Source organism: Glandiceps talaboti, chromosome 17, assembly GCF_964340395.1.
Source record: "Glandiceps talaboti chromosome 17, keGlaTala1.1, whole genome shotgun sequence".
Lineage (NCBI taxonomy): Eukaryota > Metazoa > Hemichordata > Enteropneusta > Spengelidae > Glandiceps > Glandiceps talaboti.
Window position 1 is genome coordinate 21,025,973 of NC_135565.1, and position 25,946 is coordinate 21,051,918.

The 25,946-nt window shown below is 38.4% G+C and overlaps 1 protein-coding gene across 1 annotated transcript in view; it reads right to left on the reverse strand.

Moving 5' to 3' along the window:
• Positions 1-25,946, reverse strand: part of LOC144448598 (uncharacterized) — a 55,863-nt gene that overhangs the window by 11,223 nt on the left and 18,694 nt on the right. The window lies entirely within an intron of this gene.

Genomic DNA, 25,946 nt, shown 5'->3' on the forward strand with positions numbered 1-25,946 from the left:
GAGCGATTGTAATTTTACACACGTTTTTCGCCCACAAAATCAAATTTAAACATGGCAGATGTAATTAACAGCTCTCATTACATGGTCTACGATATAAATTATGTCACTGCGCCAGTTGGGATACTAGCCCAGTTACCAATAAGTCGAGACTACAACCAGACACTTGAAGTAGTAAACGTTAAACCAGTTTAATCAATACAATTTGTCGATTGATGTATAAGAACAAGCGGACAGCATAACAGGAAGCGCTGAACAGAGCATGCGCGAACAAACAAAAGTAGATTACTACTGCAGTGTGAGGGCGTGCTACTAGTCACATAACCAACAACACTATACAATGGCGTAGCCACCTTTTTTTCCCTTTTGTTTAGGTACTAGACACTGTAAAAAAACTATTGAAAAATATACATACAAGCTTAAGGCAAATGCAACAAAAAAATGTCACAAAGTCCTGCGAATAAGCTTCATGAAAAGCAAGGGATGGTGAAAATAACAGTTACACACTGTACAAGAATGCAAAGCTCAAAGGGAGTACTTGTCCAAATAGGAAAACACAACTAAATGTATAGTTCATAGTCCTTTAAGCGATCAGGAAGACGACGTTTGCGAGTAGATTGCCTAATCTCCCGGGATGGGTATGGTTTATCTTGTTTGGTAGTTTTATCAGGAGGTGACAACTCTGTAGTTTCCGTGGCGCTGGCCAATGGCAGATTGCTATCACAAGCATTGTGTTCTGTAGATATTCCAGAAGTAGCACTTTCTATATGGTTGACATCACTGTTCATTGTCAGTTGTGAAGGAATGTATGGTGGTTCAGGTGGTGAAGTGGGTGGACGTGGAGATATGTCCTCATCAGATGAATAATCGTCATTAGTGTTTTTCCTAAGAACTGAATGTGGAGTGGTGGAGAATGGCACAAGGTAGCATTCAGACTGCTTGACACGATATGACGTTTTACGAAGTTGGTTTCCACGGAATTTGCGTATATTACACCATGGTGTATCACTCTGGATTACCAAGTAACGATCACGGGAACTTGACTTGTTGCGATCAGAGTGTAAGTATACAAGATCCCCAACATCAAGCGATGTAGCTGTTGTGACTTTTCCTCTAGGGGCCTTGGAGACTTCACTATAGCGATGATTAGCCTGGCGTTGTGAATGCTGCTCCAGAATGAGCTTCTGGTCACTGATGGGTAGCTGCTCATGGGTAAATTGGTCTCTCTGAGTCCACATCTCACGTGCGGATAAACCTCTGGATCGGATTCGAGAGTTGACTTGTGACAGTGCAATGGAGAGAGAGAGAGGTGTAACGGTAGAACACAAAGGGTCCTGACGTAGGAGCTCATCCTCAACCTCTTGAATTGCTCGGTCTGCGATGGGGTTTTTGTTACGATTTTTGGTGCGACCAATTTCAATACTCAATCTGTGGTGACGAAGAAGGTCATCATTTACGAGGGCGACGAAGCCGGGAGCTGGATCAGTACGTATAACAGCGTGGGGACCATCTAAAGGTCTTAGTTCAATGCATAGACGTACAAGGGCCACACGAAGAGTTTCACGGCGTTCGTTTTCGACCAGGCATGCGGTAGTAAATGATGTAACACATTCACGAAGGACAAGAATGAGCTGCCGTTCACGCTTGATAATGTCTGCAGCAAAGGAAATACCAACGGCATCTGGAGGGTCTGTAGTAGACTGTGTAACTATGGTATGTGGAGCCTTTGCGAGAGCAGCGCACTGGCAACATGTGGTAGAGACATGTTCAATAGACTTGTCCAGGTCCAAGGCGAAGAAGTAGCGGTGTATCACTTGTTTCATTTGATGACATGAAGGATGACTGAGACGGATGTGAATGGCAGTTAAGAGGCCATCCAAAACTTGTCGCGGTACGACAATACGGTCACTAGGTGGGACAAACGGATCAGTGCGAGTGACAACAAGCAATCCATCTTTGGCAATGGTTACGTTGTTCAGATAACGTTTGACGTCCTTGATGTTGGTGAGCTTCTTCGAAGGACGGGTTCCCTGAGTAAGATGGGCATGAGTACGACGCAAATCTGGGCAGTCAGATTGTATACTGAGCCAGGTTGCCCTGTTGGTAAATGGAAGACGAGCATTACCAGAGACGATGTCTTGAACTGATAATGATCTGATGACAGATTCTTCAGTACGTTCAACAAATGAGCAGACTTGGCATGAGGGAGTGTTGCAGTCCGGGGCATTACGACTGGCAAAGTCTGATGGGATGTTCTCACTACCAGCGAGGTGTCTGACAGAGGCCTGGTAACGGCTCACAGTTGAGAGGAACGTTGTCACACGAGGGCTGGCAGAGAACTCACCTCGACACAATTTCTCATATGCCTGTACACACGGCTTACTGTCTGTGAGAATGCATGGTTTGTGATGAGATTGAATGATATACGGACTGAAATGTCTAGTGGCAACAGCAATGGACAGGGCCTCGACCTCACAGGGGAGCCAAGTAACTTGTCGTCCGCGGAGCTTTGCACTGAAAAATCCTGCAAGGTGAAGTTTGTCATTACGTGATACATATAAAGTGGTACCAATTCCTTGACCCTTCACAGCAGCATCTGTGATAATCCATAGCTGGTCAGATGGTCGTGGGAGGGTGATTGAACGACTTGTTGACAAGGATGTTTGAGCGGTATGGAAAGCCTTGCGGAGACTGTCAGTCCAATCGATACGGTCGTTAGACTGGTTCCCAGCAGTTGCCTCTTCCAACTGTGTGAGGAGAACTGCACACTTTGGTATTACCCTAGCTAAGACCTTGTAAGCCCCAATGAATGAACGGAGACCACGTACCTTCTCTGGAAGGGAGCAGGAGGACAATGTTGCAATGCGATGTTTGCTGGCTCTAATAGTTCCCTGATTCCAAATCCATCCTAGGATAGTAACAGTAGCAGGGCATATGATTGTCTTGGTGGCGGAGAGGCATAAAGCGTTGGCATGTAATGCTTGTAATAGACGCTTCCAATTGTTCAGAAGTTCATCAAGGGTATTTGCACCACAATATAAGTCATCAGCCAGTTTGGCTACGACGCCTTCCGCAAGGAGATCGCCAAGTACACGACACATTAGCTCTTCTAATGCAGTTTCCGAGCCGGGCATGCCCATAGCACATCGCGTGTAGACTCGTACCCCTCTGAATGGGGTAGCCACACCACAATACTTCAAGGACTCGCGTGACAGTGGTATTTGGTAGAACGCCTTGGTAAGGTCGGTGGTGATGATGTACTTCCATTGTGCAATTTGGCGGAGAGTACCGTCGACATCAGGTAGAAGAGAGGGTTGAGGCTTGCTATAACGGCCAACATCTGCGAAGGCAGTGACTAGTCTAGAACCACCATTAGCTTTCTTAACCAAGAAAGATGGATTAATATACTCGACTGTAACCTTTAAATCCTCTGGTCTGGCAAAAACTCCCACTTTTTCCAGTTCATCAAATTTAGTTTGTAGCTCCACCAATTTGTCACGAGGATACAGGGGTAGACGTCCCTTGCGTTGTGGAGGTTGGACAGGACCCATATTGACAACTGCTTGAAATGGGCCTGAAGCACCATTGTAACCCTTCACATTGGGATCGAAGACATCATCAAACTCTTCATGTAAGGAGCAAAAAGCAGCATGGTAAGGCTGTGGAAGAAGACTATCAGGATCTAGACTGATTGACTTAGAATAACTGGCCACAGGAGGCGCTGGGGGTTTGGAGGAGTGGGTCATGGTGTCTGAACTGTTGTGACTGGTCTGCGGAGTGAAGACTGTGTGTATCTGACAAAAGTGTTCATTACGCTTTAGAGTTTGTGGAGTGTCAGATAGGTTTGGGATACGTATTTTCCCAGATATACTTGATAGTAGGTTTGGTGCTGGCCAAATCTTGTCATGTGAAGTGGTTGCAATATGATGAGTGTCTGTTCTTGGTTCAAGTGCATACGTCAGGTCGGCATCGCGGAGTTCTGCTGGTAACTCAACTTCAACGAAGTCCCCTGGCCACACAGTTGTTGATGTGGGAGGAGCTCGTAGTACGTGAGCCCTTCGGATATTATGGCTGTTTACAGATGCTGAACCATACTTGTATGTGGTACCATCACCAAGCATTATTTGACGCTTGGCTGGGCGAACGCTGATGTCATTTATCTCCATAAAAGGTGTCCCTGCCAATATGTCAACATCCAGATTTTCCACAACTAGGCCTTCAAAGATAAATGTGTTATTGTCACGGGTCAATGTAAAATTTGTCTCACCCACAACCTTCAGAGGGGAAGAACCATCAGCCTGGTGTGCAGATTGGGAGCTAGCTTTAATTGGCACATTCAGACCTCTAGCTGTAGACAGACGCAACATATTTCCGGTGGCACCGCTGTCAATGGTAAGGCGGGCAGTCTGGTGACCATAGAAAGTATCAAGGTATGGTGATTGACGAACCTGTATTCGGAGAGCAGTGTTGGAAATGCTTGTGTCTTGTTCGATGGTTTCATCGTTGATAGGAAATTCATCCTCTTCGGTATCAATGTCAAGTATGTTAGCAACTTGTCGTATCTTGGTCATAAACTTACGGTCCTGATCTGGCAAAAACTTACACTCACTCAAAAAATGCTGAGCTGGTCTGCTGGCCTGCTTACACAGGGGACAGGAACGATATGGTCTTCGTTCTCTCTGTCTTGCTTTGGGAAAACCTGCAGGACGAGTGGAGAAGCTGGCCTTCTGAACGGTAGAGTTATAGTTTGATGTAGCAGCCCGCATGACGGTGGCATCTTCAGTCGTATGGATCTCATCCAGTAGAGATGACAATGCCTGTGAAATTTCAGGCTTAATGGACGCTAAAGTACGGGTTCGTAGCTCAGTGCCGTATCGCTGTTTGACAAGCCTTGGGAGATCTTTGTGTATTAACTGCAACCAGGTCAAGACTACAAAATTTTCCAAAGATGGAGAAAGTTCTTCATCCTCTGTAATTGTATCCCCATGGTGTGTTATACCACTGTCTCTATGAAGTAGGTTGTCTTCAACAAAAGCAGTGAGACGCTGATAAAGATCTTCTGGGCGCTCGTCAGGTTCAAGGTGGATATGGCAGAAATCAATGAAATGGGCGCCAGTGGACTGGAAACCAAAATGGAGGCGAATGACTTGCCAAATACTGTCTATGGATGTCGAGTTCTTAACAATTGTACTGCGAGAAATGACAGGACAGTAGTTGGCTATCTGGCCCAACATAAGCTCCAATGCATTTACCTTCTGCTGGGCTGTTAACCGTTTGTTGGCACTGACATCTTCGCCATCATTCGTGAAACCTCTCAGGGGGGAAGACTTTGTTTTCTTTCCCCATTGTGCACGGTCGGCGAGGAAACGTGCAAAATTTTCGTCAAGTGACAATGTGTATCTTAGGTTTTGACGCCAATTCTCAAAGGAATTTATAGTTTCTGACTTACTTAGACACCATTGCTTGGGTGCTCGCTGCATTTGAGCCATGATGTTCACTGGTTACGAATGACAACGTCTGTGTTTTCCAGTAAATATATATACTGACTGGTTGTACACTGCTGTGTGTGTCCGACCAAGTGATGACCAGTTTCAATGACAGTCTTGTCTTCAGGAGGCGTGTAGATCCGGAATCGCTGCCACCACGCCAGTTGGGATACTAGCCCAGTTACCAATAAGTCGAGACTACAACCAGACACTTGAAGTAGTAAACGTTAAACCAGTTTAATCAATACAATTTGTCGATTGATGTATAAGAACAAGCGGACAGCATAACAGGAAGCGCTGAACAGAGCATGCGCGAACAAACAAAAGTAGATTACTACTGCAGTGTGAGGGCGTGCTACTAGTCACATAACCAACAACACTATACAATGGCGCTGTCTTTGGATAATTTCGACTGAATTTGACTCGAAATCCATCATAGAATATCAGAATTTAGCTATAGGAACACATTGCACTCGTGTGTAAGCATCAAATTCCCGCTATGTGCATCATGAACTGTCGATGGTAGTTTACAGTTGAATTTTTAAATATCGGCAAATTTACGCAATCTTGTGACAGGTACCAATGCCAATAATTGTACTGAGAATGCCAGAAGATGTTTTTTAATCCCACCAAATGAATGAATCATTTTAAATACCATACTTTATCACTTTAGCCATGGTTTCATGCAAGTATTTTTACCAACCCACCCGACTAGAAAAACCTTCCAAACTCAGCTTGCGCCCTAGACTGTCGACAGTCGCTCGCGCCTTTTTTTCCTATGTTTTATCTAAACTCCGATCCGGCGCAACACTAGTCTAATCGCAAACTGATATCGAGGGCCGAAGGCCCGAGCCAGCCGCTCGAGCCTTCGGCCCTCGACCTCGGGCCTTCGGCCCTCAACCACTCGGGCCTTCGGCCCTCGATATCGATTATACTAGTGACAGTGTTGCGCCGGATCGGAGTTTAGATAAAACGTACGAAAAAAAGGCGCGAGCGACTGTCGACAGTCTACTTGCGCCCCTTTCTATGTATTCCTAATTTTAGACATTAACACTACACTTTCTATGTCAGAGGTCGCGGTAGCTTTTTTTCTGATGTGTCCCTGGGACGCGTTCCTGCCAAAAATTAGCGTCAAAATTCTATAACGGTGCGTCTTTTCCAAAATTGCATGCACACAGTCACTACATGTCTTTCAGATGTACACTAAATACGTTACAAATGTCAATACATGTACTGTTGTACATGAACACATCAGTGTCATTCTCCCGCACACCGTACACAACTACATAGTTTGTACTTCCAAAAAGAAAACATTTATATGCAAGAATACACTATACAGAGGTTTAACTTATCTTTCTAGACTTTCGATTTTCTATGGTAATCACTCTCTAAAAATATGTGCTCTGAGAACGAACGGATGAATATATAGCGGAGTGGGAGAAGACGTGTCGAAACCCCATAGCGTCTAAATCCAGTGCTAATGGGCGGTACTGTTGGAACGTTTTGTATACGATGGGTCATATTCAAATTTCACAGGTCACACTGCACATATACATTTAGACGGTAGTTACAATCAGAACTGACTAATTCCACGATGTCTGTTTCTACAACTTCGAAGCAAAGATGATAACCGTACGTTTGCCAACAGTAAGCCCAATTTGTCCCCTGTTTATGATGCGTCCCCATGCAGTGATGCATACATCCAAAAAAAGGCGTCCCAAGTGTCAAATAGTGCGTCAAATATGCACAAATAACGTGTTAACGCGACCTCTGTATGTATACCTAACTATAGACATTGACAGTACACTTTCTTGTACACCTACATTTAGACATTAACACTTAGTAACACTACACTTTCTATGTATACCTAACTTTAGACATTAATACTACACTTTCCATGTATACCTAACTTTAGACATTGACACTACACTTTCTATGTATACCTAACTTTAGACATTGACACTACACTTTCTATGTATACCTAACTTTAGACATTGACACTACACTTTCTATGTATACCTAACTTTAGACATTGACACTACACTTTCTATGTATACCTAACTTTAGACATTAACGCTACACTTTCTATGTATACCTAACTTTAGACATTAACGCTACACTTTCTATGTATAACTAACTTTAGACATTAACGCTACACTTTCTATGTATAACTAACTTTAGACATTAACGCTACACTTTCTATGTATAACTAACTTTAGACATTAACGCTACACTTTCTATGTATAACTAACTTTAGACATTAATACTACACTTTCCATGTATACCTAACTTTAGACATTGACACTACACTTTCCATGTATACCTAACTTTAGACATTGACACTACACTTTCCATGTATACCTAACTATAGACATTGACACTACACTTTCCATGTATACCTAACTTTAGACATTAACACAACACTTTCTATGTATACCCAACTATAGACATTGACACTACACTTTCCATGTATACCTAACTTTAGACATTAACACTACACTTTCTATGTATACCAAGTCAATGAAACTGGTATGGTTATCACACTGTCTCTATTTCTTCGATACTGTCTCTGTTTATATTGTAATGTACAGAACAATGCTACCCTAAACCTGTATGATTTCTTACACACTGTCTCTAATAGATCCTATCATGTACACATAAGTCATTGGACATCCCGAAATTGTATGGTTGTTACACTGGCCTTTTATAAACAGTATCTACATCATGTAGAGCACACAATGTTGATATGGAATGATGTATAGTTGGACCTATAGTAGCACACTGTATATATGAATGATAAGCTATGCTTACCACTAACCTTTCACTTTGTCCATCTCCATTTCAAGTTTACCGATTTCCTTCTGCTTAGCAACATTCTTCTCTTCCAGATCCTCAACTTCTGTCTTTAGATCAGCGACTTCTTTCTTGAGTTGCTGGTTTTCGTCTGCAAGAGCTCTATCCCCACCCTTCCTAACTGATTCTTTTATTTCAGAATTTTCTTTGCTTAATTGTAGGATTTTGTCCAGCAGAACTTTCTCCCTCTTTTCATTTTCCTCTAGATTCTTTTTCAGTATTTCTATCTCTATATCTTTCTCTTTTAGGGTTGCTTTCAGGATTGCAACATTTACCTTTAATTCTGAATTTTCTTTCAAAGCTTTACTAAGAAACAGAATTCTAGCTTCACATTCTATTATCTTTTTCTGTAAGGTGGTAATTGTAGTTTTAAGTTTGTAAGTTTCTACTAATAGCTCTTTGTTTTCTTTAGTAAGCTCAGCTTTCTTTTGGTTACTTCCCTCATCAGGATCGCTCACTTCTACAGGAGTTGATACTGTGTTGTCACCTGAATTAAAGCATAATACACAACATAAATATGCAAAGGTTATGGCAACACAGATATATTGTTTCAGTAAATTTAATTTCTTTGACAGTTATTCTGGTGATGAGATGCAGCTGTGGTCTGTTTATGTATCTCTCAAACAATGAAACCAACAGTATCAATGAGGTTTTCTATATACACAAAGTGAAAAGGCATAATTACTTTAAGGTTTTTAATTAAGTCTAAAGAACCCTGGTAAAAGATGGTAAATTCTGGTAAACTGGCAAACATTTACCATAATTTTGGTATTAAAGGAAACAAGGTAAAATGATTGGGGAACTCGGGTAGATAAATATACACACAGTGTAGGCTTTATGTTAAGGCTATAAGAGCATGGGAAACCTTGACTTATGAGCAACTCTGGTAAACGTGTATGCACTATTTTCGAAATATTTACGGTTACCTTGATATTAATTGGTGAGGAACCAAGTAGATGAGTAGTAGCAAACTCCTGTAGATTGAACCTCCCCACTTCCTTTAAACAAACACTATAACCTAATCTACTTGATGTACAATATAGACTTTACTCATGATACTCAATCCAGTCAAACAATCTCAATATTTAGCTAGGATACACTACAGTGTAGGAATCAAACAATATAATTACTATTTTCTTTCAATGCAGATTAATTTCAACAGTACTTGAGAAAGTGAATCAGAGTCATCAAGAGTGAATTACAAGGAACTCTGAGGTTACCCGTTCATGATTTTATTACATGTTGTGATTCCCAATATCTCATTATCTTGCAAGGGATATCATGCAATAAATGCATACAAAGTCGGTATTTACCTTTCTCTAGCAGTTCTTTCTTGCACTGTTCATACTCCTCTATATCCAATGTAGTCTGTATGGAGAAGTACAGGGCACCAATATCTTTCAGTGTTTTTGGTGTGATGGTTGTAGATGTTACCAGTCGATTGAGATTCAGGGCTTCATATTCCTTCCATAGACATTCCAGGGCATCTAAAGACTCACATGCTATGGAATACTTGACACTGTGGCCATCAACTGCATCTACACTCATATCAGAATGAAGTTTGTTGATCTGTTGTGGCACGTCTTTCAGCACTTCAGGGCATCGGAAGTAAGCCTGTTCAACCTCTCCAATGGATATATCTTCCTTAGGAATACCACCAGCACTGTTCACATGTAGATTTATGTGGCCTGTGTATACATCAAGAGAAAAAACATAATTGTTAGGTTTTGCATAACAAATATTACATTATATGATCATTGTTACAAAATATTGATTACACAACATAATATTTGGAATTTCATTTTCATGAACCAGTTATTATTTTCAGACGTCTTGGCATGGTGCTGCCATGAATGCAGTTAGGTTTGTTGGTTTTATGACAGTAAAACTGTGCAGTAAATATCATAATATGTATTAAATACTGTAAAATATGAATCTGACATACAATTTACATGCAATTTGTGAGGGTACACTGTTCTAAAAGTGGTAACCATTTAAATATCACATGTAGACTCACCTGGACGTCGAATTTGTTCTTCACTATTGGTTGCTGGAATGTCAGCATTGTCTGCTACAGCCTCTGGGGGGGGGATAGAGAGAGAGAGAGAGAGAGAGAGAGAGAGAGAGAGAGAGAGAGAGAGAGAGAGAGAGAGAGAGAGAGAGAGAGAGAGAGAGACTATCAAAGCAGTATAACTAGTAAATTATCTCTTTATACCTGGTTTTCAACTTTCTGCATGATGACTACTGAGGTTATCGCTATCTTCACTCTCCATAAGTAACCGAGTGTTTTCTACTTTGTACATGTCAGGAAATAATGGAAAACTTATTACATAATAAGAGTTTCAGAACTATGGAGTATTACTATTGTGATTAATATTTGAAAAATACACTACTGAAACATTCATTTCATATCAATTAAACAGTGAACAATCTGCAACATCTTCAAGTACTGTGTTGTTAACAATAGAATAAATACTAAATTCAGAAGTATCGTATTTCTGGAATTACCTTGTTGATCACATCTGCTGTCATTGTCTCTAGATCTGTTGGGGTTGTCACTGTCAATTCTTTCACTGGCTTCTGGAGAATCAGCAACTGTTTGTTAAAAAGAAACAGTTTTTCTAGAAGCAGTTTCTAATAATGAAATTATTAATATAAATATTTCAAATGCAATGATACTTCAATAATGAGAGAACAAGAAGATGTGTCATATTTACTTTGTCCAGTTCCAATGCCACTTTCATCATCAGTTATGGGATGAGTTATGTTGTCTTCTTCTTCTTGCACTACAAAGAAGAAGAAAAGCAACAACTTAGAGTAATTCGCTAAAACCTAATATTCGAAACTCTATGATCACACTTTGCATATTGTACTGTAGTCTGTAGGATTTACATGTATGTTGATACAATTTTGGAATATTAGAATGTACACTTTATACCCCTGCACTTTAAACGGGGAGTGCAGGAACCATGTACATCCGGGCATTTAATAAACCATCATTGAAGAGAGACAGATGGCCTCCAGCCACCTATGGCTCACCTTTAGCCCCTATTAGACTCACCTGTAAATTGTTCTTATTACTCTAAGCATGGAAATTTTGGATAAGACTTACTTTAACTTATTTCCCGACAAAACAAAAACGCAAAAATAAGTAGTGACTACAATGCCTTCTTGTACAAAAAATATGTACCAGTCTAGTAATTAGTAAAAATTAGTCATTGAGAACTAGTGGAAAACTAAACCCAAACTTTTCTATCAAAAATGCTAGTTTTACAGTAGTAGGTTCTCTGTTGACAAAGACTGAAGAGTGTTTGGAACAAATAATTTGATACTATCCTTTACATTTTTTCATGTGCATCTGAAATTATCAACTTTTTAATAACAAAATCAACATCATAGCCATATGTTCATAATTCGTATTCATAAATAAACCAGCATTAACCTTTTATTAACCTATTAAAAATTGTATTAATTTTACATTAATAGCCTTACCGAGTTTATGATCTTTTCTTTGATGGACACTTTGATCTTGACCAATATCTTCATCTGATAGTTTGTCTACAAAACCAGAATATTTAATTTCAATGATTTAAAGGCAAATTATTGATGCACAGATCTTCAAGTAAAAGATTCCTTTAGAAAGAAATGTTTATATTTTGAAATATAAGCGAAAAGAACAACGTTTTATGGAATTAAGTAATGTAAAATACTTCCAGTTATCAGTAAGTGTATATTACGTCAATTGACTGGTACATTCCTATATTTACCTAGTATAAGCAAAGTATCAGCAAACACTGTAAAATGCATACCTTCATATTTAACCTCTATATCTGTTTTTTGCTCATGTTTTTCAGCTTTCAGCTTTTTTGCATCAGATGAAGTACTTGCTTTTCCTGGTTTTGATAGCTGTCTCCACAACTGTCGTAATAAACCACGTTGTCCTATAGGTAGCCCCAACATATTTATGTCCTCTTCATCCAATGCCTTAAGGGTGTCTGTATTTGTTATATGCTCTCTGTGAAACTTTTTCATTGTGTCTTTCTGCAGACCATGGCTTTGGCACCATCTTTCGAAATCTGTTATAGAATACAAATTATATAAGCTTCTATAGGCATGGATGTTTATAGGCCAACTCGCCTATATGATTCTATAGGCATGGATGTCTGTAGGCCAACTCGACTATAGGATTCTATAGGTTTCTATAGGCATGGATGTCATTAGGCCAACTCGCCAATATCATTCTATAGGCATGAATGTCTATCGGCTAACTCACCTATAGGATTCTGTAGGTTTCTATAGGCATGGATGTCATTAGGCGAACTCGCCTATAGGATTCTATGGGTTTCTATAGGCATGGATGTCTATAGGCCAACTCGCCTATAGGATTCTATAGGTTTCTATAGGCATGGATGTCATTACCAACTCGCCTATAGGATTCTATAGGTTTCTATAGGCATGGATGTCATTAGGCCAACTCGCCTATAGGATTCCATAGTTATGTGTAACTGGAACTCGTAGCATATTGTTTACACCAAACCATGAAATCATTGCCTTGAGTTTATCCTGCTTGTTGGATTATCTTACAGACTAGATTAAAGCCTATATTATCAGAAGTATAAAATTACAATATACGTTTAATCTTTGAACCTTTACCTTCGGACATATTCGTTGTTATTGAAGCATCTTCTGTTTCAAGATCTCGTCTCACTTTGTCCATGAACTTGCCATTTAGATCATTCATAGCCGGAATTACGTTAGTTCTCAGCATCTCTTTTATTTTTGCAGCCTTCTTGAAGAAAACTACTGGTTTCACAAGAATTTCAGTGATTTTCTTTTGGAACTTGTCAACATCTTTCATATCAACTACCATGTCATTCGCATCTGGGTCATCCTTGAAATAGGTTCTGATCAAGTCGTGACAGGGGGAATATTCACTAACTAGGAAAGGTATACCCAGTGCCATAGCAGACATCATTATAGGATATGCATTCATCCCAGGGGATGGCGGGATGAGAATAAGTTGAGAACTCAGGATTTCACGCTCCATATATTTGAGAGTTGGCATTGAAGAGGGAACAATATCTAACTGTGGGTGAGGATTAAGTTTTGCCTGAATATCCGATTCTTTTGCTTCAGGGATGCCCAGGATTCTCCACTTTGGTGGTTGCACTTTCATATTTTGGTAGTTTATGGCCACGTGATTCACGGCTTTCGCGAGCATTTGATGGCTGTGCATGTGTTCCATATCATGCTCCTCGAGGAATGATAAGATACACGGCCGCGGCCGGTTGTCGCTTGTAGGGACGCTCGGTTGATTCAACTGCATGTATTTGTTGTCAGGTGTGCATATAATTTGGAAGTGGTTTTCATTTAATTGCTGAAATCTCTGCTTAAAATGTTGGAAGGTTTGCTTATCATTTGAGACCATTGCAGTAGTACGTACAACTTCGTCTTCCAAATTTTCAACGCGTGCGAAAAGCTCTTCCTTGGAGCAACCCACAATGTTTGGAGAGGATACATCAGAGGGCCAAAGAAATGACAGATAATATTTAGACATAGAGAATATGTCATCTCTAATAAGCAAGGATGAATCCGAGGTCATCATAGCAAACCCAACTACGATCTTCACATTCTGGAGTTTTGCTACATCTGGAAAGTACCTATCACACGAATGAAGCCAATCGCAATGTGGTGTTCTTAGTTTAAGGATACCCTTTGGGTCAGGAGGAATAAGCTCAACGTTATGCCTTCTAGCTTCCGCGCATTCCTGGTTTGTCATTTTCAAAACCGTGCAATAAACGGAGACCCCTATTGCATTAAAGAGACGGGCAAGAAGTCTGACGGCAGCTGGGGTACCTTTGTGGAGAGGAGAACCCCACCTATCACTAATGATCAGAACAGCTGGACGGCCTGTGGTTGATTTGTCAGCCATCTTTCACCTGTTGAAAGGAAGGATTTGATAGTTTAGTGGGTTAGTAGGAATGTATAAGAAGCTCATTATAAATATCGCATGCATAAGTTCCCCTTACAAAATACCTGGGATGCTCTAGCCACAAATAAGCAATTGTAAACTTCAAGAATACCAGTGAAGTGTCTGGGTGTCAAGAGATGTCATATTAGAAATGTCATATTCTCTTGTTTATTCAGTCTTATTAAATACCTAAATGATACTTTTAACTCAATATATGTTGTTGCCACCGTTCCATTTAATGTCTAGGGATCTTGGTGCCAATGATACGTTTAAACTAACACGGTTTATTTATATTCAGAGGAAAGGATAACATTGGTTCCTTGCAAGATGTTGACATATTTTCAAGTCTAAGTACCTTTAAAACAAGTGTTTTAAACGGATTAACCGACTTATAAATTGTTATTTGTCATATTTCCTATTTTTTGTCTTCGACTGCATCTGTATTGTATATCTTTTATTTGTTTTTGAGTGTCTGTAATTGAGGCAACCTGTAGACATCTTGCATCGATAAATAGATAAATAAATAAATAAACAAACAAACAAACAAACAAACAAACAAACAAACAAACAAACAAATAAATAAATAAATAAATAACCATGACGGAATCTGTTACCAAATTACACACAGATTGGCATTTTTATATAAGAAAAACGAGTAGCGTGATGAGAAAGTTAATGAGACTGATGATTCAGTTCACCCATTATCAACCATTCCCGACCATTCTCGACCATTCTCGCAAACTAGAGCTGTCATTGCTTGCGTGACACTACGAAATAAAGATCTGGTTTGCTTGGGCTATGAAACCGTTATTTTAGCTTAGTAATAAATATCCATGAGTAATGACGTCATGACTATCCATAGTTCTGTAGTCAAAAATTCTCACTGTAAGCGTGTATGATTTGAGGCTGATCGGCAAATATTTATACTTATATACTTATACCTGACTTGTCACTGTGAACGAATGTAAATGTGCCTAAATATGCCTGTTTATAGGGCCATTCCCTTGAGGCAACAGTATTTTCTGACTGTATACAATGAGTTCAACAGGCGGACATATTGTCAACAGTCCTTCTTACATGCACAGTGACTGGGTGAATGTGTACGTGAACGGGTGATTCGAAAGACCCGGGTGTAAAAGTTCCTTGTCTTATTCAAAACCTCTAGGATAACCAATATTTGAAGGAGTTATTTAAGAGCATAAAGCAAGAACGGGGAAAGATTCAATGAAAATGGAAATTTAATGCTGATATACGGGCAACGCACTGAGTAGGGTGCCATGGCCCCATGAACACAGTCTCAGAGTTCCGAAATCCTGTGCCAGTGAGAATACTGTGCTAAAAAGGGTCGTAATTATTAGCGTTCAGCCCAGATTCAGAGGTAGAACAATACAGTTAGGTGGGAACTACTGCAATAAGGGAGCGAAGCGACCTGGCTATGTTGCATGTATCATGTTTGTGTACAACTGTCAAGGCTTTTCCAGTCGGTCTACAGGCTATAACTGAGCCACCAAGGCCCACCTTTATCAATATATAGTGGGCTCCGTACGTGTGAGCAATCGTCCCCCACCTTTTTGAGTCATTACTCCAAGAGTCCCCCCAATTTCGCACTCGCCTTGTGAGTGAGACGCGGCCGAGTAATACCCATCAAGTCTGTAGAACACTCTTGTTGTGACAAAGTAAAATTACAAAGTGACAAAGTTTAGGCTTGATATCTTTCCACTTTTGGCTGTACGTACTAGTAATATTCACTCTTCCAACCAACCAACCAACCAACCAACCAACCAACCAATCGTAGAATGATTTCAATAAACACTTTCACCAACGGAAGTTCGAGGTCTCCTCTCACACAATGGACTCCGGCAATATAACACAGCGAGATCTATTTCATTCACAGTGCCGGTTCCAATAACTTTTCACTAAAATACCCCGATTAATAAAACTATTAAAAGCATTTTACGATGTTTCGTCTTCTTTCTTTTTGAGCAAAACTGAACTGATAAGGTTCAGTAGTGTTATAGGCATGGCAAAGTGTTTGTCTGTCTGTCTGTCTGTCTGTCTGTCTGTCTGTCTGTCTGTCTGTCTATCTGTCTAAGTGTGAGTGTGTGTGTGTGTGTGTATGGGTGTGTGTGTGTGTGTGTGTGTGTGTGTGTCCATTCAAAAATACATGGAAATAGAATAGAAAAATCTAATAATAATTACAAAAAGGTTTCATGCAAAGTGGCAGAAAATCGAAAACAAAGTGAAGCTCTATTCTTAATGTTTTGTTTTTGAATTGATATATGGTTTTGAAATACGATTTTCTTCTAAATACCTGTACAACTCTGTATGGGGCTGACAGGTGTACTAAGAACTGGATTTGATCCAGGTATTATTAATGAATGGGCATTCTTTTATAGAAGAGAACCTTACAGAGTGGCACGGTGATAGCGTTACCGAGACAGATAGTAGCATCTTCAGACATGGATTGTTTTTCTGGTGTTATCTGTTTTACTAATACTCTATAGATAAACTTATCAGGTCGATACAGCGTTATTTGTTTAACTAAACATAACGCAAGGTATATAACCAGGTCATATCAGGTCATCTCTCTAAAACTGTCATGTGACATGTCTTCGATAGGAATTTAAAAGAGATATATAATGGATGCCAATATATAAATATACATGTAATTGTTATGTATTCACACCAACAAATACACACTGAATTCAATATTCCACAAATGTTTGTAGCTTCATAGGTGACATATTCAGACGATGTCAAATTGATTGTTAAAAGATAGAGATGACATTGGACAGTAAAGGATGTGAAATGGGTCAATTCTTAGCAGAATATAAGCTTATGAAAAGTTAATGGAATAACTGGAATACAAATATTGTAATATTTACCATATTACACACACTTTTATCTACATTTAGAAATTCTGCTGAGTAAAAGTCAACACACTCATATAGGAATTCTGACATTAGAAATATAACGGTATAGAAATATAGATGCAAACAAATAGTTGTTTTTTTACATTGACGCAATGCTAATTCACGGGAACAAATTATTGGGGAGCCTTCAGTAATTACAAGGGGCTCGGAAGGGCCGGGAGAAATCAAACCCGGAGAGTCGCATAAATTGTGACCCTCCCCCTATTCCGTTATGCTAAAAAGTGACCCCCCTTAAAGTTCATTTTTCCACCTGTTTCAATATTTCAATGAATCCCAAAGACAGGGAATTTTTGTGGAGTGAGATCTCACCACAGTGATAGTTTTTAAAGATATTTTCTTTGTTTTCCACTATTATGTAAATGAGATTGCGTGCACCAATGCGCACAAACCGTACATACCGGTATTTGCACTGCAGTGCAATAACGAAAACATTTATTTATTCTCCTCCCCCCAAAAAACAAAAACAAAACAAAAATCAGGGGCCAGGACCTCCCCTCCCCCCCCCACCATGAAAGGTGTACATACTAACTCCTTGTTGAATGTATTTACCCTGTGTAGTCGCTAATTAATTATGGTACTATATATGGGGGGGGGGGGTCATAATGTTTTAGAATAGGGGGAGGGGGGGGGGTCAGTGACTTTTCGTCGTTCGCCTGATGGAAAAATCCACTGACCCCCGGTCACACTAAGGTGGTTCTTGTCTATGGAACACGTCAAGCACTGTGTTAAAGTTAATAGTTGAGAGGTGTGTAACTAGTTTGACTGACTTTCCAGGTACGAACAGATACAATCGATTCAGTATCAATTTATATCAATTCATGTCTACAAAACCTGACAGATTGTATAACCTTTAATGCAATCGTTAATCTCAGGTCACTCACCCTATATGACCTTATGAGAAGTGCTGTTGTGAAGTCCAAAACTGAGACGCCATTCTCCATAGAAACCTTACTGAATATAGTATGTATGTATATGACTGACCTCAACACCATATTCAGGTCATTACAAACCAAACAAGTATTTTTAGGCCTAACAGACATCAGATAAAACCGTTAATAAAGAAAACTCCTTCCCCGCAAAAAGCTGCTATATTGAATCAGGTTGTGTGTAGATATATAAGCTTATGGCTCAAATGTATCGTCACAAGACAGCTTAGTGGAAGGAACCACACATCTGAAATGGCAAGTTCACACTTATAAATTAAATCTTACTGGTGAATAACCAACAAACCAGCAAGCATAATCAGTAGTGTGTAATTTAACGTATCATGGCAAACAAAGTAGAAACAGTCTTTGCAAGTAGAATGTTTATGTACCGTGGTTAAATCGACTCTCGTAAAATATATTGTAAAATATATCGTAATTTGAGGAAATGGCATCGTCACTGATTAAAGTGTGCCAGGAATCATGAAAACTTGGAAATGTAAGATATATCGGAATAAGATATTGTAAGGAGTGACACCAGACACACATACACATGGCCGAAGACGACAAATCGCTCTTCGGATTGAAACAGCGCTCTTCTTATTTGATCAGCGCTCTTCTAATTCGACTGTCAGCGCTCTTCTAATTCAACCAGCACTGTTGTAATTCAACTAGCGCTCTTCACACATGCATATTATTAAAGTGAGAATGAGCTAAATCTACCCCCAAGTACTAGTCCCGCTGCCAGACTCGTGACTATCGTCACTTAGCTTTGTAAGGCTCCCGAGCGGAAAAGCCGCGGGAAGTGAGGGACTTTAGTCTGAAGTCCCTCACTCCAAGTAAAGCGGCAAAGAGGGACTTTAATATCGCTCACTTACAAAGCTAAGTGACGATAGTTACGAGTCTGGCAGCGAGACTATCCCAGACAGTATATATATATTGCAGCAATCAAAGGTGAGGGGGACACTAAGACTGGCGTAAGATCTGCCTGTCTATACGTATATTGATATTTGTTACTTTATACTAAGTATATATTTCATATAGTATGCGGTATATAGTAACATTGTCTATATGTCCATGTATGTGGTTATGACTTGATCTATCGTTGTAACACTTTTAACTATCGGTGACAATATCTTAATTCCTTGAACTGAGAAAGATGTATTTTACTGTTTACGATATTTTTTTATCCTGCTACTACTCTCGGGTTACAACCAATTGACAATCTGAAATGGGACAAGGACCAAGATTCTTACAGACTAAGTTAATTTTGTGACCGTGTACATCTCCTTGCGTGATTTAGTCGAGTTAACGACCTCAAATGGTATAATTTACTTTGGGACAAATGTATTTCGCATTCTCGCAAACCAGAATTGTTATTTCTTTCGCGACACTGCGAAATATCTTGGCTGTGCGTCTTGGACGGCGCCGTAAAAGAGGCTGTGGTTTACGACGATGGTATTTCGATGATTAGTTGGGGGGGGGGGGGGGACAACCCTCAAAACCGTTTGTTAAAATAATAATACAATGTCAATAACTGTATTTGAATTGAGAAAATGGCAGGTGGAGGGCAACAGGCGGGTGGAGGGGGGGGGGGCAATGAGTCTAGAACCCTGTTATTAAACCACAGCACATTAGGCCTAGCAAAAAATTGTGTGGTTTCAATTACGCTCAAGTTTGGAATAGGTCGGGTAGGTAGATTTTTTATTATATATTTTTATCAATTTTTTTCATATGTGAGTGTCTAGTTCAGGTAGTTATATTTTCCGTTGTTTTCCATATGGTCTCTGTGTTATTGGTTTCTTCTCATCAGATGTACAGCCATTGCAGAATGGAAGAACAGTTTTATATTGTCTTTTTAAATTGATGTCAATTTCCGTATCCACCATTTATTGCGAGACTTCACAATTTTCGTAATTTTATTCTTTCTCGAATATGTAAAAAAAAAAGTTTAGGGTCGGCGTGAAAAGCTAGGTGGGTGTCTGGTAACCGCAACTAAACTAAAAGTGTTTTAGATTTTAAAAAACACAAAAAAACACCAACTGATTCATGAAGTTTATCGTGAACATACTGAACATTCAAAATATTCAGGTTGTAGAAATAGTAGCAAACCAAGTCAGCAAGATAACTGACTTGAAACCATGGCAACATTTTAAATTATTAAAAGTGAGAAACATATATTACACCTTGTTCTATACTGTTACTACTCCTAGTCAGTCTAACTAATATTTCCTTAATATTCGCGTGAAAAAGACAACTGCGGTTTTGAGAGCGTTACTTTTATGGCCACATTTCTCTCCTGGTCTCATTGTTGGAGTCACCAATTTATAATGATTTATTTTTAAACAAGAGTAATTTAGACTAATTTAGTATCAATTATACAACGCTAAATGCTAAATTATTATTGTGAAGTAGACAAGATATTAGTAACAATCTGTATATAGAATGTCACTAATTTACAATTTACCAATCTCGAGATGAGACTAGTATTGACTTGGTCAACCGTACATGTAATTGGTATTTTTACCTTACTTACCTTGTGCAATGTCTAATGATATTTGACTGCAATAACATCATATCGTTAAGACAAGTAATAAAAACAACAATCCAACATTACTTACCTGTAGTTGTTTTCACTTGAATAATCTTGGGCTCAAACCGCTGTCACCAAGATGTCTTGTTCACAATGTGCTCCTTGGTTACGAAAGCGGTAGTAGTTCTGTTTTGAGTTGTTGTAGAATATTTACGAAGTGGTTGATGGTGATTATTGGCTGTAGTTCTCCTAAACTGTACAGACGAAGGGACGCACTCTGTACAGACCAATATTTAAGGGACAAGAGACGCACTCAGTACAAACCAAGCGAAGCACTCCGGTCGTACGGATCAAGGGACGCACTCAGTACAGGCCAAGGGACGAGAGACGCACTCAGTACAGACCAACGGACGCACTTCCAACAATGGTTGTATGTCAGCGTATAAGTGACTAAATAAAACTGATGAACCGCTAGGACCGTACATACGTTTATATATAATTTGATAGTTAAAATGTAACTAAACAAAACCACGGAGATTGACATTAAGGTTATCATCAGTTGACGCAGAGTGTTGCCAAGCAACGCAGAGATCTCGAATCGATCACACAAATGTCATATGTTTTTCAAACTGATGTTAGTGGTGGACTGAGGTTATTTTACTCACATACACGTCTTTATTGCCACTGTCAGTGATGGCAATGTATACAAATGTTTGAATGGTAATCTATGTAGTGTTTTAATAGACATAAAATTGAAACATTTGACAGAACGTGAATTACATATTCTCATATCATATATTATGACATTTACTTGAAATAAAATAGACCCGAATAGATTCAAAACTGACAGAACGAAAACTATTTAAAAGAATGTCCTTTGGGCAGGAGTAAAAATTGATTAAAAGTTAAAATATTTGTGTTGATTGTTCTAAAATATTGAGTATAAGTTGGCCTCAATCCAAATATCACTGGTCAATAATTGGGCCTTTGAATGGGAACAACACAAAGTGTTACGGCGATGAGACTAACAATCAATCAATGTAGTCACCAGACACCAGTTGATAACAATGTGTACTACCTATGTCACTAGATAATAACAAAGTGGGTCAAGTTGGCGGCATTTTATTTAAAAAGAATGTCTTTTGGGCAGGAGTACATTAATTATAAGTAAAAAATACATCACATTATAAGACAAGCACAGATAACAATTCAAAACTGAACATTAAAGGCACAAAAAGGAAATATTAATATTGTGACCAATTAAATGTCTTTAAAGGGTCAGTTTTTTCTCACACATTTACAGCATAATTAGGATCACCAATAGTTAAACGTTGACAAGAAAAACGGTAGCTTTCTTCGTGGAAGTGTAATTTGCTTTCTCTATGAGAAGTTATTACTCTAAGTATTATATTTCCAGATTTTACCAGTATTCCTACCATAAGGGAACAAGATTAAGTATTTGTGTTGATTGTTGTAAAATATTGAGCAAAGCTGGCCTCAATCCAAATATCACTGGTCAAGTAGGGGGCGTTTGAATGGGAACCACACAAAGTGTTCCGGCGATGAGACTAACAATCAATGTAGTCCCCAGACACCAGTTGGTACCATGTGTACTACCTGTGTCACTCGATAATAACAAAGTGGGTCGAATTGGCTGCATTTTCTCAACCAACAAGGACAAGGACACATTAAACTCAAATTTAGTATAGGTCACGAGGTCATATCTGGTCACATGACTTTACAATTCTAGGTATATCCAAATATGGTATGCAGTTGTTCTTGAGATGTCTGACCTACAAAGTGATTAGATAGTATTCCCCATTATTTTTCTTCGTTCACTTCAAGAAAATACGAGTGGCCTAAGTGGCCTTATTACTACGTGTTGCTAGATAAGTTGTGGCAAACTCTTAGTTTATAAGTATTTTCCAGCTGAATGAAGTAGAATATTTGGGAATAAGAAAATACGAGTGGCCTAAGGGGCCTTGTCACTACGTGCCGCTAGATAAGTTGTGGTAAACATAAGTATTTTCTGGCTGAATGAAGTAGTTTGGGAATAATATAATTATACCTCCTAAAACATAATTTATGCAAAACCAGGAAAATAACAGACATAGAACGACCAGGGTAATATAATCCATACTTTCTGTTCAAAGATAATAACTTGGCTTGAGTATGGTATAATGCATATATTATCACTTGTGTTTGTCAACAAGTTGAATCCCGATTTAATTGATACAATTAGTAAAAATAATTACCACACATAATCTAATGTACAACACATCAATTTACTGTTAATCTCAGCAATTGTGCTATGAAAACCTATTCAGGTGCAATGCTTGTACGTACTCATCAATGCCGTAAAGGGGACCCCAGTATAATTTACGACGACGACGACGACGACGACGACGACGACGGAGAACATCCCCCCAGCTGTGATATGCATAAGGAGATTAGCTGGTATTACATAGATAGATAGATTTCATCATTATTACATGTTGTACTTATTGGTGCCGTAAAGAGGACAGTAGTTTACGACGATGGGTAACATATATCGACATTTTATAATTGCTACAGCTTGTACTCATCGATGCCGTCAAGAGGACAGTAGTTTACGACGATCAAATATATCAATGACATTTTCATAGTTGTTACAGGTTACACTCGTTGACGCCGTAAAAAGGGAGAGTTGTTTACAGAGATCAAACTTTCATCTTTGTCACAGGCTGTACTCATCGATGTCGTAAATAGACATTGATTTACGACAATATAGAACAGATATTAACGATATTTCATGTGACATGACGTGTTTTTTATTGTATTTGTCTACTAGTCTGTTAAAGTTAACTGTACAAAGGTATACTATTGATAACACCGATTCTACACGTACAAACTGATATCAACTCAGTCCATCGTAGGTTGATACAATTAATCTTCCAACTATATGACAGACTTTATGACCTATCATGACATCTTTCATCACAGATCACTCACTCACTGTCAGTGTTTGTTAAATTTGCATTGATGGACGCTGTAGTCCATGGCAACCATTGTAAAGATAACCTAATTGTTTCATTAAGTTTAACCAATACTAGAACTTTAATCGCTGATCGGATGTGTAGTATGTACCAATCGAATGAAAAATAACTTACAAATTAATAAGCACCGATTACACAATGTGTGGTCATCAGAAACATATTTCGAGTTGATTTATGACTTGAAGGGACTAATTAACCATGCTGCATATTAAAGATAAGTAACGAACGGTCATTGAAATCGATGAACTGTTTGTCAGTCCTTGATTCTAATTTATATTCTTTTTAAGCAAACAAAATGTCATTTTCAAAAAGAAGGTTTTTGGAAAGTTGGAAACAAGAAATGTTTAGAAAAACCAATGTTGATACTTTTTAATTGAAAGTTGTACAAGGCACAGTGTCTTCTGACAGATATTGTTATCCAGTTTTAAGACCAATAGTAAAATAACTCAATTAATTATAACACCTGTAATAAAGAATTGTAAGCTACAGCGCCACCAACGTCGATAAATACATGAGTCTAGACTTTACAGCCGTTGCTACGAGGCAATATGACAACGACAGCTGAGTCATAAGTGACTCAATAACACCCATATATATGTACTGTACAACATGGTATCCTAGTATTAAACCACGGTTTACCCCATATCGACGTATAATGAACAATCAACCGTCAGTAAACACTTACTTACCAAAGTGCACACACATCTTAAATGTTCCATCAGTCCTGTAATTATGGGCATATAAGATAGGTAAGGTCTGTGTTCAGTATTTCATGTCCGAAAGGTTCAAAGTATTTTTAGTATATGGCTTGTCACTATTTTTTGTTATTTATCATATTCGGCATTAAGATAACCCTCCCCACAGGGGCGTGTAATATTTCATAGATTGTTGTTTTCTTATTGCTTAGAATGACGTTTTCTTAGGAAAAAATCGTACGAATCTTGCTGCTACAAATGTATCAATCTCTATACTACGAAGAAATATTAATCTCTTCCCCTTACATGTAGGAATATATAATCAAAAGGTTGTCATATTTAGTATGTAGACCTGGAAAACAACAATCTATGAAATACTACACGCCCCTGTGACCCTCCCTACTAACGGTGACCAAATAGCAATCATGCATGGGTCTTCTATAACATTGCAGACAAAAAAATGTTTACAACTTTAGATGGACCATCGGGAAAGCGGTTTACTGTATCCATAGTTGTATCAGGTGAGGAGATAAATGAATCTATTACGGTAACCCATAGTTAGTGTCTAGTCCTAAAGATATTTCAATAATACTGTAACATCTTGTCATTCAATATAATCTTATATCCCGTATTCAATTACTGACCATATATATATAATTTTTCCACAATAATGTTTTTTTTTTATTAAAAAGGAAAGTAGAAAAAACTAAATCTTTAGAGAGTTTGATGTGACACGTAGTGATTATAAAAAACACTAAATTTAGGAAAGTATATCTGGTCGCGCACAAACATCTTTTTTATAAAAATGTATTCGTAAGCAATGCAACACTTTTTTTTACCACAGTATTATCACGATTTCTCGTTATTATCGTAACATTTTAGGAGGGCATATAAATGTAATATAGTTATTTATTTATTTATTTATTTATTTATTTATTTGTTTATTTATTTATTTATTTGTTTGTTTATTTATTTATTTATTTATTTATTTATTTATTTATTTATTTATTTGTCTATTTATTTATTCACTCATCAACCAACAGGTTGACCCAATTATAGTTACATAATTAGTTTGGTTTATATTTTGAAATGGAAACCAGTTTTTAGTCTATAAAGTACTCAAATCATTTACTATTATTTCGTGTTTACTTACACCAACGTAAGGATTTTATGTAATTAAAGTTCAAAAGCTGTTGAATGATGCATAAAAGCAACTCATATTCTTTCTCAATTTATTTTAATGAGCCGACTACAATTCTGTGTTCGTTCTGAGCTCCAACTACGCGTATTAATATTTGTAAATATTCCCCTATTTATAGGTGCATAGAAACGTTACTCTATTGATTCCGGACTCTGCAGTGTAACGACACAGTGAAGGTTGAACCGATTCACGCAAATCTAAGGCCAAGAAAAAATAGAATTGTTTCTGGTCAGGACAGGTTGTCTAAAATGGTGTGACGACGTGTTTTTTTGTCAACATTTATCTACTATTTATGGCAGTTACTGTTCTTTTTATCTAG